Consider the following 13947-nt stretch of genomic DNA (forward strand, 5'->3'; position numbering starts at 1 on the left):
AGTCAGCTGTTGAGAAAAGTGCGCCTCCTCTGTGTTGCTCCCTACTGTGTCTTAGAAACACACAAGAAATGCTCTTTGGCTGCCCTCTCATCTTTATAGCCTTTCTGACAAGAAAGAGGACAAATGATTACCTCCTTAAGAAAAACCTGAACCTTGCCAAGCTCCAGTTCCCGCTCTTGGATAGGGAGGAAGAGGGAGGCTAGGTCCCTGAGACCCTTAACTGCAGAATCAATGAACAGACAGACAGGAAACTCGTGATGAGGGAAGAGAGGGGGGTGCGGTCAGCGTCAGGGATGCGGGCAGGTCTCCTCGCTGGGCTGCCCCAGTCCTACCGGACCGCCGGCGTCACTCCTGGATGCCTGGTACATTCTGTTTGTGTGTCTGTGAAAGGAAGTTACAGCCACGGCTGGCTCTGTGTTGTCACATTAATTATAAAAGCTTTAAGGGGAAAAAAAATTCCAAAGGGAATAGAGATTTTCTGAAAAGCATTCTTGTCTAAAGGAAGCTGCATGCAAATGGAAAAACCTTGACATTTAATTGATTTCAGTAATCGTGGTGACATTGTGTTTTCATTCAGGCTGTGCAATGGGGCTTTAAAACTGTGGGGAAATGACAGACAGGCCCTTGTTAGGAGAAACAAAAATGCTTCCAAGTTGCGGGGTTGAATGTTTTTCTTTTCGTAGGAAAAAAAAAAATTATAACCCATCATTTCCAACAGTCTGAATGACAGTTAGCATTATTTCTTGCTTTTAGTAGATATAATGTAAGATTTTCCAGAAAATAGAAGGCATCAGAGAAGAGTAGCTGACACATTTGAAAAATAGTTACATCTGAAAATACCTTGTTTTGTAGATTTGACTTGGGAACCATGTAAATTTCTTTCATAATTTTACAAAGTTGAAGTGGAAATGAAGAGTAAAATTTCAAAATCAAGAACCTAGTGAAACAAATAAATCTAACTGTGTGTTGGTTTGGTTACTTAACCATACACAAGCAACTTTAGAACTCAGCAGTTTAGAGGGAAATACCCCAAAGGAAAAAAAATACCTAAAAACAACCAAAAAACTTGAACCATTCTCATTAATCATGCCATTAGTAATACCTTGTTATTTCAAAGCTATTTTAGGTACACTGTTATATGAATACATTCTTCTGTTGATGTATAAAGTAAATACATTCTTATATTAATGTTGTTAGGAACCAAGATTTTTGGCTTAACAGAAAAGGTATAAACCTGAAGTCAACCAAATGAATACAGTCTTGTAATCCTAAACTTGAACTGGAAAGAGTATAAACTCACAATACATTTTCTGTCCAAACATTTTTGTACCTCCAAGTTTTTGGTCACTGTTAATACCTGGAGTCAATGACCAACCCAGAGGTAGTGGCCCAGACTGTGGTCTCTAAGAGCAAATTCTCAGGACCATAAAAGGAACCAGAGCTGCTTGGAGAAATGGCTGATTCTAGAACCGGTGCAGGAAATGTACAAGATGATGGTGGGACATTGCATTAGGTCAGAAAACAAGGAAGGCATCAGAGATGACTGTGGCTGTCTTTGTGGTTCTCTTTGTCTTTGTGGTTGTGTTTGTGGAAATCAAATGGACCCAGGAACCAACCCACTGGCTCCCCTGGCAAAAGGGACTCCTTGAGCATCTGAAAGAATAATACTGCAGTGCACTGAAATACATCAAATACAGTGAGTTTGTGATGACAGCGAAAGCAATACAAAACAAACCAACAAAACCCCAAAAACTCATTGGATCTTTTTAGAAGACGTTAAAAAACCAAATCATTATTCTTGAAATTGGTAAATTAAAAAATCAAGCATTTAGCTTACCTTTCCTGTGGAAACCATCTTTGTGTTCAAACGGTTGATGAAGAAAAGCTTTCTCTGCGGAATTAAAATAGCCACATTTTGCCGTGTCCAAAGAAATAATGGATCTAGGCAGTGGTCATCACTGGTTGCTAACATCCCCTGAAAGGGATTGCCAGAGATTAATGTGTCTTCTGATGTAGTAATTCAACTACCTCTAGAATATTCTTGCCCCATGATATTCGGTCGCTGTTGTGTCCAACTCTTTGTACCCCCATGGACTGCAGCATGCCAGGCTTCCCTGTCCTTCACTGTCTCACAGAGTTTGCTCAAACTCATGTCCACTGAGTTGGTGATGCCATCCAACCGTGTCATCCTCTGTCGTCCCCTTCTCCTCCTGCCCTCAATCTTTCCCAGCATCAGGGAATTCTTTCCCAGCATCTTTTCCAGTGACTCTACTGTTCACATCAGGTGGTCAAAGTATTGGAGCTTCAGTCTGAGCATCAGTCCTTCCAGTGAATATTCAGGGTTGACCTGAATTGACTTTAGGATTGACTGGTTTGATCTCCTTGCTGTCCAAGGGACTGTCAAGAGTCTTCTCCAGCACCACAGTTTGAAAGCATTAGTTCTTTGGCATTCAGCCTTCTTTATGGTCCCACTCTCACATCTCTACATGAGTACTGGAAAAACCATAGTTTTGACTATATGGACCTTTGTCAGTAAAGTGATGTCTCTGGTTTTTAATATGCTGTCTAGGTTTGTCATAGCTTTTCTTCCAAGCAGCAAACGTCTTTTAATTTTGTGGCTGCAGTCACCATTTGCAGTGATTTGGGAGCCCAAGAAAATAAAGTCTGTCCCTGTTGCCATTGTTTCCCCATCTATTTGCCATGGAGTGATGGGACTGGATGCCATGATTTTCGTTTTTTGTATGTTAAGTTTTAAGACAGCTTTTTCACTCTCCTCCTCTTGCCCCATGCTCAGACCTGATTTAGATCAAAACTCTAAGCCTATAGAAAGCTCTATAGTACAGAGTAGAGCTCTATAGCTCTATATAGAGCTCTCCTTAGAGCTCTATAGCTCTAAAGTACAAAGCTCTAAGCCTTTGTACAGGAAATACAAAGTGTAGAGAAACATATTCAAAGACATCACATAGATGCAAATCAACAAAATCCAGGTTGTGGCAAACTCCTCAGAGCAAATGATCCAGTTTTTCCATAACAGTTTGCAAGGAAAATAAAAAAGAAGCTATAGGTAAAGGAAAATAAAGCGCCATATCAGCCAGATGCAATCCTCACTCAATCAAAGCAGGTGGAAAAAAATGGAGGTTGGAGAGAAAGAAGGTAAAGTCGATCTTCTGATTGAATTAATGAACTGTTAAGTTTTTAGGGGTACGTGAGTCTAAGTGAACTCCAGGAGTTAGTGATGGACAGGGAGGCCTGGTATGCTGCGATTCACGGGGTCGCAAAGAGTCGGACACGACTGAGCGACTGAACTGAACTGAACAATATTGTGGTGATATTTTTGAGAGAGAGAACAAATCCCTGTCTTTTAGAGGTGCCTTCTAAAATGTACCCGGATGAAATAATGTAATGTCTGGAATTTCCTGTAAGTAATCTACTCTGGGGGAAAGAAGTGAGTAGTGATAGATGAAATAAGAATGACCATGAATGACAGGTTTTGAATCTCTGCTTTTGCACATGATTGAAATTTTCCATAATAAAACATTTAGAAATAAAGAAAAACCAACATTCACATTTAGCGGTGTATCCTAGGACAGGTGTCTCAGGATTCATTTTTATACTTCAGACACCAGAGCTTCGTGGCTATTTCAGACTCATCTGTGGGGAACTTCCCCTAAGCAGTTTGGACTTGGACCCTTACCTAGTTGGAATGGGATGATCGTATTTGAACAGAGTAGACAGTGACTTGCACTTTAGACGTGTATGTCCAACTGCCTTTAGATATCCCATCTTAAATTTCTGTCTACAGGCATCTACCCATAACTTAACCTACCTAAAACGGAATTCACCCTCTCCCTTTCAAATAAACAGAGATCAGTTCCTGTCTGTGTAAGGAAGTGTCACCACTGGTCATCCAGCTGTCCAAATCAGAAATCTAAGAGTCATCATTTCCTTTTTCTTAGCCACCCCCCATAACCGAACCGTGTTAATTTCACCTCCAACATGCCTAAAAGGTCATCATCATATTTTTTCTCAGTTTCTTGCAATAGTCTTCCTCCTGGTCCATCATAGCTTAAAACTTGTCTCTGAATCTGTATTACTTTAGAATGAAACTCAAACCCTTTGCGTCTTCTTCAGCACGCAACACACCTGTAACAGGTGTGCAGCAGTCACTGATAAGTTAGGTGACTACTTGACCTCTGAGAGGTCTTCTCCTCTGAGAGTATCCACCTCACCAAGCTGCTGATGTCTCTAAATTAGTGATTCATGTCTGACTCCAGCCCTTAATTCCACATGTCCACTTTTAAAAGGCATATCCATAAAAAAAAAAGATAGTTGTAATACTCCCCCCAACTCCTTCCCGCAAAGACAGTGGAAACCCATGACATATACTTGAATCTGAGGGCTGCTCCTTACAAGCTGTGTGACTCAAGTTCTTTGGACCTTCTTTTCCTCCGCTGTAAGTTGGGGAGAGTGCCTGGAAAATTCCATGGGCAGAGGAATCTGGCGAGCTACAGTCCGTGGGGTCGCAGAGTTGAACACAGCTGGGTGACTGGGCACACAGCTCAAAGCTGATTTTACAGGAGTATTGTACGATCTAGGTGTTTCATGAAGTGTCTGCTTTGTTTACCATTTAATAGCTGCTCTGTACATGACTCCAGTTTAGATGATCTATAAGTATAAAAAAATAAGTGAAATAGATGAGAAACCGCAGGATTCAAGGGAAAGACTGACAGAAAGTTTTGCAGCCTGAGGTTTTTGTGTAAGAGCAACTCTTCCTCCTCTTTGGTGAGCTGTGCTTTGAGGGGCATTGCCTACTTATCCTAGAAAGATAATTTCATCTCTACAGAGTCAGCATAAAACCTAGAACCGGACATAATGGAGACTGCCCAAATATTTCTGTCGTAATGCACTCATCGTCAACTTCGTCTGTGATAATGCTGCATAGCAACCCCAAACCTCCGTGGTTTATAGCAAACAAAACTTATTTCTTTCTGTCCCATGAGTCTGGGTATCAGCCAGTGTTCACTTGGATTCATGGACTCTCGGGCTGGGACCGTGGAAGCAGTGGCTAGTTGGAGCGAGGCTAAGTCACAGCTCACAAGTATACACGAGGCCTCTGTGGTGTCACCATTGAAGGAAACAAATCACAGGATCCTGCCTCAAGACAGTGGGATAGGTATCCACTCGGTCTACACCAAAGCAGGAGACCCGGGATGGAAGAGTCATAAGCAAACAATGCCGTCTGCCTTTCCACCATAACTCACATATCCACACGTTGATCGCAACAAGTGTTAAAACTCTATTGTACATTCAGCATACATAACCCTCCTGGGGGCAATTATTGCCTTGCTTATTGTTAATTAACAAAGTAAGATTTTCCTGGACTTCCCTGATGGGCCAGTGGTTAAGACTGTGTACTCCCAGTGTTGGGTGCAGGAGTTCGATTCCTGGTCGGGCAAGTTCCATGTGTCATGCATCCAGATAAATCAATCAATAGATGAAGACTTTATTTTGAAAAAATAGAATTCAAATTTAAAAAGAGAGAGAGAGTAGGATTCTCCTGACTTAATTTTCTCACTGAAAAAGAAATAACGCTGACCACAGTCATAACGGAACGTTTGCCGCGTCCCCGCAGCTGAAGCATGTGACCGTGACTTCTTTCCCGCTCCGTGAGGAAGAAACCATGGTGGGCACATTCGATGAGGAAGTTGAAGTGCTCGGAAGTTGAATGACTTCCCCGGGGCCACCCAGCGAGTAACTGTGAGGCAGTGAAACTAAAATCTAAGCTTGCACTTCCTCCTCTATCGTCCAGGGAGGCCTGTAGTTTATTGTTTTTTAAATACATTTTTTTGTTCAAATGCTATTGTTATCTTTTAATTTTTTACTTTTTTTTTAACATACAATGGAATTTTATTCAACCTTAAAAAGGATTTTTTTAAATTGGAGGATAATTGCTTTTCGTGTTGTGTTGGTGTCTGCTGTCCAGCAACTTAAATCAGACGTGGCTGTCTGTTCGAACCCCCTCCCTTGGAGCCTCCCTCCCACCTCCACCCACCTCTCTCCGTCATCGCAGAGCCCAGGCCAGGCTCCCTGTGTTGGGAAGCGGCTTCCCATTAGCCCTCTGTCTCACGCACGACAGTGTATATGTATCAATGCAGCTCCCTCAGTTTGCCCCACCCTCTCCTTTCCCCTGCTGTGTCCACAAGCCCCTTCTCTGCTTCTACACCTAAATACATTTTTAAAATTTGAGGATAGAATTAGATTTACAAACTCTGAAGCTAGTACAGAGAGTTCTCGTATACCCCTTGGTTTCCCCGATGATTGTCACTAATCGTATCTTCCATTATTATGGTAAATTTGCCCTAAGTAATGTACCGATACTGGTACGTTATTAACTGAAGTCCGCACATTATTCAGAGCCTCTTCATCATTTTTGGACAGCCTTCTTCTGTCCCAGGCTCCCATCCGAGATGAATCCTACATTCTGTTTACTTGTGTCTCTTCAGAGTTTTCTTGGCTGTGCCAACTCTTCAGAGTCTCCCTCTTTTTTTTTTTTTAAGTTATACACAAAACTTTATTCTTTCATTTTTTTTCCCTCTTGTGTCCTTCATTGACAGTTTTTTTGTTTGTTTTTTAAATTTACTTTTTACTGAAGGATCCTTGTTTTACAGAATTTTGTTGTTTTCTGTCAAACCTCAACATGAATCAGCCATAGGCACACGTATAACTCCTCCCTCTTGAACCTCCCTCCCATCTCCCTCCCCATCCCACCCCTCTAGGTTGATACAGAGCCCTGTTTGAGTTTCCTGAGCCATACAGCAGATTCCAGACTTTGTTTTTGATGACCTTAGTTTGAGGAGTCCCGGTCAGACATCTCACAGCATGCACCTCAGTTGGGATTTGTCTCGTATCTTTCTCGTGATGAGCTTGGGTAATGGTTTCTTAGGAGAGAGACCATGGAGATAAAGTGTCATTCTTGTTACATCCTACCAAGGACGTGTGTGCATGCATGTCTGACTCTTTGCAGCCCTGTGGATCATAGCCTGCCAGGCTCCTCTGTCCATGGGATTCTTCAAGCATTAATACTGGAGTGGGAAGGATACATACAAACATGCCTTAACTCTGGTCACCTGGCTGACGTGGTGTTGGTCAGACCTCACCACAACCAGGTTTTTCTTTCCCCTGCCTCGCCCCCCTCCTTGGAGGGAAGATGCTGTGCTCAGCCCTCACTGACGGAGAAGCGGTTGTACCTTCCATCTCTTTGAGGATAGGGTAGCTACCTACATTTTGGGGTGTTCTGTATAGGAGGTTTGTCTGTGTCCCTCCTTAATTAATGTAATCACTTATAATATTTATATCAGTATGGATGTGTGGATATTTATTTTATACTCTGGGGTGTAATCCAGTGTTCTTTTATTCATTTTGTAGCTCAGATCACTCCAGCGATGGCTCCTGGGAGCCCTTTCAGTCGGTTCTTGCGATTCCTTTGATACGCCCCCATCATCTTGTGAGTGTTGTTTTTGCTTGAGCACTTTCTTACTTTCTGTGCCTGTCAGATCCTTCAGACTCACCTTGTGTCTCCGAAGCCAGTCCTAGAAAAGCCATTTCTCCAGAGATCCCTGGTTCCTTTTTTTTTTTTTTTTTTTGAGAATGGCATTAGAAATCAAGAGCTAAAGGGGACTTCCCGTGTGGTCCAGTGGTTGACTCCCTGTTTCTAATGCAGGGACCATGGGTTCAACCCTTGGTCAGGGAACTAATTCCACATGCTGCATGGTGCGGCCAAAAACAAAGAAAGGTTTAAAAAAAGGAGCTGAGGGTAGATGCTGGTTCTGGCATTTTGGTGGTGGCTGTCTCCTTTTCACCTAAACGTCAGATCTTTTCTCCAATGATATTCCAAAGAATATCATTATTCTTTTGTTCAGAATGGAAGACTTTGCTCTGTAGCTCCTCTCAGCCCTTGGTCTGAAGCTCTTCGAGGTCCATTTATACCTTTCTTGGTTCCTCTGTAAGCAGACAGGCTCGGCGACTTCTAGATGCAAAGGCTTCATGGTGGTGGGTGGTGGGGAGGCTGCTTTCTCTCTCGACGCCTTCTGGCTGATGCCTGGCTCTGGATTCGGGTCACGAGCAACCAAGTTAACCATGGCTCTGTTAATTCCATCCCCCTGTCGCGCGTGATCACTCAGAATGTGTTATCTTCAGCAAAAGAGTCTGGAGCGTTTCTCCCAGCACGTGCCTGGCACCTCCATGCCTGCTCACAGCCTCCTGTCTCACAGTGTCTCCAGCAGACCATAACCTGGGGAAATGTGTCCTCTGCAAGCTTGAGGTAGTCCTGCCCTATTGGATTATTGCTGCCTGACAAACAAGCACAACAGCTCGGTCGCATATGAAAAGAAGCACGACTTTTTATTTACTGAAGTATAGTACTATGCTGCTTTTGAGTGTATAGCAAAGATATATACATACAGTCTTTTTCAGATTCTTTCCCATTATATTAATAAGTGATTATAAGATATTGAATATAGTTCCCTGCGCCATGTAGCAGGTCCTTGTTTATCTATTTTATATATAGTCGTGTGTATATCTTGCAGGCTTCCCGGGTGGCTCAGCAGTTGAGAATCTGCTTGCCAGTGCAGAAGACTCACGTTTGATCCCTGGGTCGGGAAGATCCCCTGGAGAAGGAAATGGCTACCCGCTCCAGTATTCTTGCCTGGAGAACCCCATGGATAAAGGAGCCTGGTGGGCCGCAATCCATGGGGCCGCCAAAGAGCTGGACACAGCTGAGTGACTAAAGAACAATAAAGTGTGTATACGCTAATCCCAAGCTCCTAGTTTAACAGGTTCTGTAAAACTCTCTATAACCTGGCCTGCACCGACCTCTCTGATCTTATCAGCTGTCTTCCCTCCCATTCCCCTCAGCTCACTGAACTTTACATTCTCAGAGCTCATTCCCACCCCAGGACCTTTGCACCTGCTGTTTCCTTTGCGGAGAGTGCTCTTTTGGCTTCTCCTTTTCCTGGCATCTGTGCAAGTCTCAGTTCCTCTTCAGAAAGACCTTTCCTGACCACCTAGCTAAACGGAGACCACCCTCCCCGCCCCCATGGCACTCTTTACACACCACTGTTCACAGCGCCTTCTGCAGTCTCACAGGATCTGGTTCATCTGTCTACCTGCTGTTCGCGTCTCCTGATAGAATAAGGATCCTCCCTTGCTCGTTCCAGTGCCCCAGCGTCTCCAGCGCCTGGCACCATACCCAGCACTGGGGAAAAAGGAGTCAGAACCTTAGGAGCCAAGTGGAGGTGGCAGTGTCCTTTGGAGCAGGATAGGGAATGGAAGGGAACTGTGATATTGTCATGGCTGGGGGACTGGGGCTTCTCCAGAGAGAGGGCGCGTGTGAAAGGGAGTGGGGGAGGGCTGCTGCTTGGTGACGGTTATTCCAGTTTATTCATAGAGTATTTCTAAAAGGAATGGTGTGTGGGACTTCCACGGCAGTCCAGGGGCTAAGACTCCATGCTTCCAATGCAGGGGGCCTGAGTTCTATCCCTGGTCAGGAGACTAGATCCCACACGCTGCAACTAAAAGATCCCACCTACTGTAATCAAGACTGACGATCCCTGGTACCACAGCTGAGACCCATCCAGTGCAGCCAATTTTTTTTTTTTTTTTAATAAAATGAAGAAAAAGGAACGGGGTGAGTGTGAATGTGTGTGTGTGAGAGAGAAGAGAAGCATCCTTGTCCAGAATATAGTAGAAGTGACATTAGCAGTGTCACAGCATGCATCACTGGAGCAGGAAATGGCAACCCACTCCCGTATTCTTGCCTGGAGAATCCCAGGGACAGAGGAGCCTGGTAGGAGGCTGTCTATGGGGTCGCACAGAGAACTCTTTGCGACTCTGTGGACTGTAGCCCACCAGGCTCTTCTGTCCTTGGGATTTCCCAGGCAAGAACACTGGAGTGGGTTTCCATTTCCTCCTCCAGAGGATCTTTCCGACCCAGGGATCGAACCCGCATCTCCTATTGGCAGGTGGGTTCTTTATTGCCAGGAAAGCCCATCATTTAATTTCCGCCTGGTATTTCAGGGTCCATGCTCTCTCCAAGCCTTTATCACCCACAAGAGCCTCTCCTCCAAGCTGCAATCTGAGAGGATCCGCTTGGGGAAACAAAAGGACACCCTGGGCCATTGCAGTTCAGCATTATCATTTCTTTCCACTTCCTTATTATGAGGTGGGAATAAAGATAGTTCCCTTAATTTCAGAAGAAATGAAAATGATTTTTCTCTGGGCTGTGGGGTAACTTCCCCCACCTCCTCTGTCTGCTGCCAGCTCAGATTCACATGTCCTGATAGGTTTTCGGGGGGCCCTTCTCCACCAAATCTTGTTATTGAGTGTAAACCTCAAAGCAGGAATTCAAAAGAATGACACTCAAGGCAGCTATATCTTTTTTTAAAAGCTGAGAACTGAATATACAGTCAAAACCTACCTTTCTCTTCTTCGTGTTTTTTTTTTTTTTCCTTTCTCTTTTCCTAGTGGATGAGGAAAAAATGCAGGTGCTTGTGTTAAGGCTGAATTCTCAGAAAGGTAATGCCGTATTGAGTTGTAGCTTCAGAAAGCTGCTGGGAAAATTGAAGTGCACACAGCCTGTTCTCAGTGAACTGAACAGAAATATGAATGTTGGAACAGAGCTGAAACGGCAGTGGTTGGATGGCAAGGGAGACTGGAATTTTCTTTTTCTTTCATCTCCTCCCAGTGTTCATTTTTGGAGCATGTTCTTTCTGTTGCCAATGAACCAGCCTCTGCAAACATGGCCCCCGGTACTGCCACACGGCTGTTGTTTAAACTGTCCCCTTTCGCCTGTCATCTCAGTGAAACTCATCCATCTTTCCTGGCTCATTTGTTAATCTGATGCATGCTGTTGCTATTTCAGAGAGTTCTTATGTTCTAGACCTTGGATGGAAAAAGAGGTGACCATCCACCTATCACTGAGGAGCTGTAGCCCCCGAATAGTAAATATTTGCTTGACAAGTGATTTATCGCCTTTCAGGCCATGATTAAAGTTTAACTTTCATTGAACAACCACTCCATCTATACTGAGACAAATAGATATTTGCGGACATGTGTGGTGGCCCTTTCACTGTCTCCTGAAAGTCTCTCTGGCTCCCCACTAATCTATTCTCTTCATAGCACTTTGTTTCGAAAACAAAAATATAGTCATGCCGCAGCCTGTGTGTCATATTCTAAGGCTCCCTGGTGCCCTGAGGATTCAGTCCACACACCTTATCCACCTTTTTTTGTTAAGATTTTTTTTTTTTTGGATGCAGACCATTTTAAAAGTCTTTGTTGGATGTTTTACACCATTGTTTCTGGTCTGTGTCTTGTTTTCTTTGGCCTCGAGGGATGCAAGATCTTAGTTCCCTGGCCAGGGATCAACCCCGCGCCTCCTGCATTGGAAGGTGAGGTGTTAACCACTAGGCCACCACGGAAGTCCCTACCCAGACCTTAAGATCCGGCAGGGTTTGGCTTTTCATGGAGATTTCCAGCCCCATTTTCTGCTTCCTGTCTGGGAGGCCAGACCCTGGTGTGTCTCGAGGGGCCAGTCAGGAGGCAGAACCATGTGGTGCTGTGAACTAAGGTCGGCATTACAGGAATCAGAACATACAAGGATGTCACATACAGAATATACAAGGAGCTTGGGGAAGAAAACTTCATAAACGGGAGCTGAGGAGGAAGAGAATTCCAGCAGCTTGGTGTGTCCGGCTGACACAGGGACCCTGTGAAAGGGACTGATGTAGAAGTCCACGGAAGTCCATAGAGGTCTGTGGCTGCTGCCTGCGTGACTTTGCAGCTGCGTGTCCAGAGACGGGCTGAACGTCCCTGCTGATCAGCGGAGCCGGGACGGAGGGCAGGAGAGAGGAAGGACACACTGGACACTCCAGGCACGCTGCCTCTGTCTGCCTCTCACCTCGCCTAACCGAGGACAGCCTGAGAGCACACTGGTGGCCGCGTCACCTGGGTCTCCCTGGTCCTGTATGACGTCACTTTTCAGCACCTCTAACCCAGAAGTGCACACAGAAAGGCAGTCTGGCCATCGCAGTTCCCAGCACAACGAAGCTGCTAATGGAATAGTCCAGAGGAGTGGAACTGGGTGGAAAATAGAGACACAGTCCCCGTGCTCAAGAGCAGATGCATCCCAAGATGGTATCTGGGCACTTCTGCTGTGTGATGTATGATATAGTTCTTTCCTCTGCATCCCCACCAAGTCTTCAGTAAAATCCACACTCCACTGACTTTGCTTTCTTTTCCTTTTCCTTCCTCCCTACACCGACCACCCCCGCCTCCGCCCCTCGCTTCTTCCTTGTAGGTGACCTGAGTCTGGCCTGAAATTGACGTGGGAAAGAACAAAGTCTGCAGAGTTGGCCCAAGCACATACACTTTCTATTTTATTAAAGGGGAATGTGAGTTTCTAGAGTTGAGAAATCACAATCTAGGCCAACTCTCTCCTTCTATGTTAATTTTAAATCTTGTATTTAAATGGTTGCCAGAGGGGGAGGATGGGGAGGAGGGACAGTTAGAGAGTTTGGGATGGACATGTATGCCCTGCTGTATTTAAAATGGATAACCAGCAAGGTCCTGCTGTGTAGAACATGGACCCGTGCTCAATGTTATGTGGCAGTCTGAATGGGAGAAGAGTTTGAGGGTGAGTGGATACATGTACATGTGTGGCTGAGTCCCTTCGCTGTCCACCTGAAGCTGTCACAACATCTAATCGGCTATACCCAGTACAACATTTGAAAGTTTAATTTTAAAAAAGTCTTATATTTTAAAGTTACAAAAGTAACACCTTCTTGTAGGAAATACAGCAACATATAAATAACATTTTAAAAAGTAAGTTCTGTCTCCGTTATTCCCTTCCAGCCCCACTTACTCCTTGTTTCATCATCAAAAAAGCAGAAGCCTAGGGAGGTTGAGTGCCTTGCTCTAAATCATATGACACGCATTTTGGCCTGTAATGGAGCCTCTCAGGAGCGACCCATCTCTCAAAAGGCCAGACTCTGAAAGCCTGTTCTCTGAAACGCTGGTTGCCCACCCAAGAGGTCTGGGAGTGTCTTCACCTAAAACAATTTGCATTGATCATTGTGGTTACAATTTCCATTTCTCCATTAAAGTGGGCAGAGGGAGGGTCATTATCAGAACCTCACGTGGGGCAGTTGTATCTCGGTGGGGGCAACCATGAATTGTGTCAAGGACGGGTCTCTGGTTCAGAGACTCAATTACAAGTCGAGTGAGGTCAGCTTATTAACTTGTCTTTGCAGTGACCAGGCGGCTTGTGGATACAGTGTCTGGCCCAGGGATTTTTCAAAGGCTTTGATCACGGTTCACAGGATGAAGTACGTTTTATGTAGCAGCCCAGTATGCACCCATCACACATACATACTCGCGTTCACCTCTGAGACAACGAAGTATGAGGTCGCGTGGAGGAGGCCTGTGTAGCAAGGATCTGAGTGTGGCTTCTGGGAGCCAAGGGCGGCCTCCAGTCAACAGTCAACAAGAATCCAAGGTCCTAAATCCAGCAGGCTGTTAGGAACTGTTGGAAATCTTCACAGCACGGACGTGAATGTGGAGCAGAGCCTTCCCCAGTTGAGCCTCAGATGAGCCTGCAGCCCCAGCTGACACTTGACATGTGATAGTGGCCCTGTGAGATCAGGATCAGAGGACCCCGTTAAGCCATAACCAGCGTCCTGACCTGTGGGGTCTTGGAGATGCTAAACAAAAGTGTATTATTGCTGCACAGCAAACGCTGACACAAAGGCCTTGTCTCTGCATGGAGATACAAAATGCAATACAGAAATCTAACTTAATCTACCAACAGATCTTTTCCAGTTTAAGTGCTGGTAATAGACAACCCAGATGGGGAAAAAAACCTCCCTGTGGAGGTGCTAAAGTGCTGCAACTCAT

General features: G+C 44.8%; 1 long non-coding RNA gene across 1 annotated transcript in view; it reads left to right on the top strand.

Annotated features, from left to right (window-relative positions):
* The window catches only part of LOC132658013 (uncharacterized), a 53922-nt gene extending 41681 nt beyond the window's left edge, over positions 1-12241 (top strand). The window contains exon 3 of the long non-coding RNA XR_009596927.1: positions 8586-12241. This is a non-coding gene — a long non-coding RNA (uncharacterized LOC132658013). The remainder of the gene's footprint in view (positions 1-8585) is intronic.
* The last annotated feature ends 1706 nt before the right edge of the window (positions 12242-13947 follow it).

This window comes from Ovis aries, chromosome 17 (assembly GCF_016772045.2).
Source record: "Ovis aries strain OAR_USU_Benz2616 breed Rambouillet chromosome 17, ARS-UI_Ramb_v3.0, whole genome shotgun sequence".
Taxonomy (NCBI): Eukaryota; Metazoa; Chordata; class Mammalia; order Artiodactyla; family Bovidae; genus Ovis; species Ovis aries.